The following is a 7,277-nucleotide window of genomic DNA, read 5'->3' on the forward strand; positions in this document are numbered from 1 at the left end:
ATGAAGAATGTAGTGTGGTGCTCTTATAAAGGTAGTGAAAGTGTAAAGGTGTTAATCACTCAGTCATGTCCGAATCTTTGTTGACCACATGGATTGTAGCCCACGAGGCTCCCCTGTCCATGGAATTCTCCAGGCAATAACACTGGAGTGGATTGCCATTCCCTTCTCCAGGGCATCTTCCCAACCCAGGAGTGGAGCCTGGGTCTCCTGCACTGCAGGTGGACTCAAACATGCAATTAAAATCTAGCTTTAATAATCATTAAGCAAAACATCAGTACCTAACACTTTAATCAAACAGCATTAACAGTGAGTCCCTCAGGAAGCTGCAGTCTAGCGTGGCTATCTAAGAAAACACTGATAACCTAAAAAGCTAAAGATTACATTGGACATGAAGCTCAAAGATTCATTTTTTGAGAATCTGATACACCCACTTGTTGGCTCTTGGGTAGAGCTTGGTTTCAGTGTAGGTATGGAGGCTTTTGGATGAGTTCTTATTGATTAATGTTCCCTGCAGGAACAATTAAACCAGGGAGTTTTCTGGTGTTCTCAAGTTTTGGATTTAAGCCTCCTGCCTCTGGCTTTCAGTCTTATTCTTACAGTAGCCTCAAGACATCTCCATGCATATGGCATGAATGATAAAATATCTATGTTAATGGTGAAAAGATTCTCCACAGTGAGGGACACTCAGAGAGGTTCACAGAGTTACATGGAGAAGAGAAGAGGGAGGAGGGAGATAGAGGTGACCAGGAGGAGAAGAGGGGGAATCAAAAAGGGAGAGTGCAATCTAGCCAGTAATCAATTCTCTATTGGCTCTCCACAGTCTGGAGAGCACTCAGAGAGCTTCAGTGTTCTCCACAGACCAGAATACCCAAGAAATTCACAGAGTTAAGTGCAGAAGAGAAGGGGGAGGGAGGAGATAGAGGTGACCTGGGGAAGAAAAAGGAGAGTCAAAAGGGGAGAGAGCAATCAAGCCAGTAATCACACTCCTAAGTAAAAATGGGTACTGAAGATTGGATTCTTAAAAGTACAGAATTGATAACAAATACCAAAAAGCAAAAATTAAAAATCTAGCATAGAGGTTAGACTCTCAAAAATACAATATTAAAAAAACAAAACAGAATCGCAAAAGTCATTATATATATATATATAGATAGATAGATAGATATAAAACTTAAAAATAGAGTCTATTTTTTGGCAAGCTAACAGTAGGTTTTAAAAATGAAAATTAAAGGAGTGCTAAAGAACTTAAAAATAAAATTTTTTTAATTAAAAAATGATAATAGTAAAATATATCTAGGAATTTCTCTGGAGCTGTTGAGGGCAGTGTGGGGTCAGTTCAGTTTCAGACAGTTCCTTGTTCCAGCTTATACTTCTCAGGGTCCATAGGTCCCTTCCAAAGTAGCCAATGCTAACTGTAAGGTTTTAATCTGTTGCACTTGTCACTTCTGAAGAGGTTCCTTCTTTGTTTATTTTGGCTTCCTGTTTGCAAGTCTCTTCAGTATCTAACTTCCACCCTGACACAAGGGGGCGAAGGTGGTCATTTATTCAGGTTCACTTGTTCAATTGTGCTGCGGAGGGAGGAACACTGCAAACATATATCACTGGCGTGTGTGGGGAGTGCTCGCAGTGTCTGGGCCACACTGGGTTTGCTCATGGCGTGTGTTTTCCTGTCTATACTGCTCAGGCTCCAGGTTGCTCTACAGGGGAACTGTCTAAAGCGGGCCCTGGGTTGCGTGCACTTCCCAGGTCTAAGTTGCTCAGGTTCAGGTTCTCGGGTACTCCACAAAGGCACAGACTCAATTGGGCCTGTGTTTTGTGCCCTTCCCAGGTCTGAGCAGCTAAGGTGATCAGGTGCTTGGCAAGCACACCCTCTCCAGGTGGGCAGTGTGTCTTATCACCTCCCTCCCCTACCACCACCCCGTTCCAGCTGCTCAGTTTCCTGGGTGCGCAGTGGAAGCACCTTCTCAGGTGTGCTGTGCGTCTCCTTTGGGGAGCTTACCTCTGGCTGTGACTCTCCTGGGGATGTCAATAGTCCAGGATCCTAGGAAGACTTGGTTAGCAACTGGGAGCCTGCTCACAGTTTGGTAGAGGATGTCCCTTGCCTTCTGGCTCTGGCTGGCACTGGCCTGCCTCCCTGCCTCCAGCAGGGGATGGGCGGATCTGCTGCCAGCTAGCTCTCCTCTGGTATTCGCTCAGTCCTTTGTTCTGTGAGCAGGCCCAGCAGTTCCTTAGGTTAGAGCTTTTCACAGGAAAGTTCTCTATCTCTCTCTCTCTCTCTCTCCCTCCTCTTTTTTTTTTTTTCTCTCTCTGGCTATCCCATGGTTTGGGTTGCTATATCACCTTAGCTCCCTCAGATTGCCCTAAGGGCATTTAGGCCCAGTCTTTACCCTAAGCAATGTAGCTGGTGCCTCCCTGTTCAGCCCCCGCTTGCTGGTGGCTGATGTGAGTGTCTGGGCTGCTTCTCTGCTGGGAGTTGCAGTTAGGCACATAATCTGTGGGTTTTATTAATTTATATTTTTCTCCCCATTATGTTGCCCTCTGAGATTCCAAAACGCCCCACAGACCCAATGGTGAGAGGGTTTCCTGGTGTTTGGAAACTTCTCCTCTTTTACGACTCCCTACCTGGGATGGGTCTCCATCCGTAACTCTTTTGTCCCTCTTTTTATTTTTATCTTTTATATTTTGTCTTACTTCCTTTTGAAGAAAATGGGCTGCCTTTCTGGGTGCCTGGCGTCCTCCACCAGCGTTCAGAAGTTGTTTTGTGGTATTTGCTCAGTGTTCAAATGATCTTTTGATGAATCTGTAGGGGAGACAGTGGTCTCCCTGTCCTATTCCTCCACCATCTTGGACCGCCCCCAACACTTTGTGAAATAAAAGAAAATGTGCATTAAGATGTTTTTTAAATTACAAAATGCTGTACACAAAACATCTATGATGCCCTTTACATACACCTGGCAAGTACAGGTAAAACTGCCTTTAGATGAATGGAAAGTTTGAGCAACTGTTGGTATTGGCTTGCAGTTAGCATATACATGGGATTGACAACAAAGTAATGGGGCAAGAGGCAAGAAGTATAGTGTAACTATAGATCAGAGAATAAAGGAAGGGTTGAAAACTCAGCGTTCAAAAATGAAGATCATGGCATCCAGTCCCATCACTTCATGGCAAATAGATGGGGAAACAATGGAAACAGTGACAGACTTTGTTTTCTCGGGCTTCAAAATCACTGCAGACGTTGACTTCAGCCATGAAATTAAAAGACACTTGCTCCTTGGAAGAAAAGCTATGACCAACCTAGATAGCATATTAAAAAGCAGAGACACTGCTTACTTTGTCAACAAAGGCCTATCTTAGTCAAAGCTGTGTTTTTTTCCAGTAGTCATATATGGAAGTGAGAACTGGACTATAAAGAAAGCTGAGTACTGAAGAATCGATGCTTTTGAACTGTGGTATTGGAGAAGACTCTTGAGAGTCCCCTGAACTGCAAGGAGATGAAACCAGTCAATCCTAAAGGAAATCAGTCTTGAATACTCATTGGAAGGACTGATGCTGAAGCTGAAACTTGATACTTTGGCCACCTGATGCAAATAACTGACTCATTGGAAAACACCCTGATGCTGGGAAAGATTGAAGGCAGGAAGAGAAGGGGATGACAGAGAATAAGATGGTTGGATGGCCTCACCAACTTGATGGACATGAGTTAGAGAAAGTTCCAGGAGCTGATTATGGACAGGGAAGCCTGACATACTGCAGTCCATGGGGTTTCAAAGAGTTCGACAAGACTGAGTGACTGAAGTGAACTAGCAGCTCTGGTGAAGGCTAGCTTCCCTAGAATAGACTCCGAATGAAGTAGACATAAACTTTTGCTTTAACGAGCCAGAGTGCTTTTTATATTATTTATTACTGTACCATTCCCTAGTCTTTCCTGACTAAAATACATTCTAAAGAGAGAGAAAGTATAGGACCATGAAGAGTAAACCCCTCCCTGGTATCCAAGGGGGATTGATTTCAGGACCTCCAGTGGATGCTACTCAAATGTCCCAACCCCTTACACAAAATGGTAGAGTATTTGAATATAACCTATGCACATCCTCTCGTGAACTTTAAATCATCTGTAAATTGCTTATAATACCTAATACAATGTAAGTGGGTTTCCCAGGTGGTGCTAGTGGTAAAGAACCCTCCTGCCAATGATGAAGATGCAGAAGACTCAGGTTCGATCCCTGGATAGGGAAGATCCCCTGGAGAAGGGAATGACAACCCACTCCAGTATTCTTACTTAGAGAAGCTCAAGGATAGAGGAGCCTGGCGGACTACAATCCATAGAGTTGCAAAGAGTTGGAAACAACTGAAGTAACTTAGTACACACACATAACGTAAATGTTATGTAAACAGCTGCCAGCACACAGAATATTCTGAAATTCTGAACTTTCTGAAATTTTTTTCCAAATAATTTCAATCTGCAGTTGGTTGAGTCTGTGGGTACACTAACCACAGATATGAAGGACCAACTTTACATATATTTGAGGCAAAAGGAGCTAGATGTTTTAGATTATCTTAACTACTTATTTTTGATTGACTTTGAATATTTATCCTCTCCAAGACTCAATGTTACCTTGAAGAATGAAGGCAATAATGCTTATTTAAAGGATTGTTTCATGTGAGGAAGTGCCTGTTTTTAGTAGTAAGTTAATTCAAAGAAGGAAACCATTCAATTTAGGTGGTTCTAATACCTTATAAACCTATGTGAGCAAATCAGAACCTAAGCCTGTAAATGCCTCAAAAGTTAAGAAATCAAAAGATAAGTACAGTTCAGTTCAGTTCAGTTCAGTCGCTCAGTCGTGTCTGACTTTTTGCGACTCCATGATCGCAGCATGCCAGGCCACCCTGTCCATCATCAACTCCCGGAGTATACCCAAACTCATGTCCATCGAGTTGGTGATGCCATCCGGCCATCTCAACCTTTGTCGTCCCCTTCTCCTCCTGCCCCCAATCCCTCCCAGCATCAAAGTCTTTTCCAATGAGTTAACTCTTCGCATGAGGTGGCCAAAGTACTGGAGTTTCAGCTTCAACATCAGTCCTTCCAATGAACACCCAGGACTGATCTCCTTCAGAATGGACTGGTTGGATCTCCTTGCAGTCCAAGGGACTCTCAAGAGTCTTCTCCAACACCACAGTTCAAAAGCATCAATTCTTTGGCGCTAGCTTTCATCACAGTCCAACTCTCACATCCATACATGACCACTGGAAAAACTATAGCCTTGACTAGACGGACCTTGGTTGGCAAAGTAATATCTCTGCTTTTCAATATGCTCTCTAGGTTGGTCATAACTTTCCTTCCAAGTTAATTTCATGGCTGTAATCACCATCTGCAGTGATTTTGGAGCCCCCCAAAATAAAGTCTGACACTGTTTCCCCATCTATTTCCCATGAAGTGATTGGACCAGATGCCATGATCTTTGTTTTCTGAATGTTGAGCTTCAAGCCAACTTTTTCACTCTCCTCTTTCACTTTCATCAAGAGGCTTTTTAGTTCATCTTCAATTTCTGCCATAAGGGTGGTGTCATCTGCGTATCTGAGGTTATTGATATTTCTCCTGGCAATCTGGATTCCGGCTTGTGCTTCTTCCAGTCCAGCGTTTCTCATGATGTACTCTGCAGAAAAATTAAAAAAGCAAGGTGACAATATACAGCCTTGACATACTCCTTTTCCTATTTGGAACCAGTCTGTTCTTCCATGTCCAGTTCTAACTGTTGCTTCCTAACCTGCATATATGTTTCTCAAAAGACAGGTCAGGTGGTCTGGTATTCCCATATCTTTCAGAATTTTCCACAGTTTATTGTGATCCACATAGTCAAAGGCTTTGGCATAGGCAATAAAGCAGAAATAGATGTTTTTCTGGAACTCTCTTGCTTTTTTGATGATGCAGCAGATGTGGCAATTTGATCTCTGGTTCCTCTGCCTTTTCTAAAACCAGCTTGAACATCTGGAAGTTCACGGTTCACGTATTGCTGAAGCCTGGCTTGGAGAATTTTGAGCATTACGTTACTAGCGTGTGCTGCTGCTGCTGCTAAGTCACTTCAGTCGTGTCCCACTCTGTGCGACCCCATAGACAGCAGCCCATCAGGCTCCTCCATCCCTGGGATTCTCCAGGCAAGAACACTGGAGTGGGTTGCCATTTCCTTCTGCCATGCATGAAAGTTTAAAGTGAAAAGGAAGTCGCTCAGTTGTGTCTGACTCTTAGCGACCCCACGGACTGCAGCCCACCCGGCTCCTCCATCCATGGGAGTTTCCAGGCAAGAGTATAGTGTGTGAGATGAGTGCAATTGTGCGGTAGTTTGAGCATTCTTTGTCATTGCCTTTCTTTGGGATTGGAATGAAAATTGACCTTTTCCAGTCCTGTGGCCACTGTTGAGTTTCCCAAATTTGCTGGCATATTGAGTGCAACACTTTCACAGCATCATCTTTCAGGATTTGAAATAGTTCAACTGGAATTCCATCACCTCCACTAGCTTTGTACATAGTGATGCTTTCTAAGGCCCACTTGACTTCTAAGGCCCACATTCCAGGACATCTGGCTTTAGATGAGTGATCACACCATCATGATTATCTGGGTCATGAAGCTCTTTTTTGTACGGTTCTTCTGTGTATTCTTGCCACCTCTTCTTAATATCTTCTGCTTCTGTTAAGTCCATACCATTTCTGTCCTTTACTGAGAGCATCTTTGCATGAAATGTTCCTTTGGTATCTCTAATTTTCTTGAAGAGGTCTCTAATCTTTCCCATTCTGTTGTTTCCCTCTATTTCTTTGCATTGATCGCTGAGGAAGGCTTTCTTATCTCTCCTTGCTATTCTTTAGAACTCTGCATTCAGAAACTTATATCTTTCCTTTTCTCCTTGGCTTTTTGCTTCTTTTCTCTTCACAGCTATTTGTAAGGTCTCCTCAGGCAGTCATTTTTCCTTTTTGCATTCATTTTCCATGGGGATGGTCTTGATCCCTGTCTCCTGTACAATGTCACAAACCTCCATCCATAGTTCATCAGGCACTCTGTCTATCAGATCTAGTCCCTTAAATCTATTTCTCACTTTCACTGTAGAATCATAAGGGATTTGATTTAGGTCATACCTGAATAGTCTAGTGGTTTTCCCTACTTTCTTCAATTTAAGTCTGAATTTGGCAATAAGGAATTCATGATCTGAGCCACAGTCAGCTTCTGGTCTTGTTTCTGCTGACTGTATAGAGCTTCTCCATCTTTGTCTGCTAAGAATATAATCAGT

This window comes from Capra hircus, chromosome 9, assembly GCF_001704415.2.
Source record: "Capra hircus breed San Clemente chromosome 9, ASM170441v1, whole genome shotgun sequence".
Classification (NCBI taxonomy): domain Eukaryota; kingdom Metazoa; phylum Chordata; class Mammalia; order Artiodactyla; family Bovidae; genus Capra; species Capra hircus.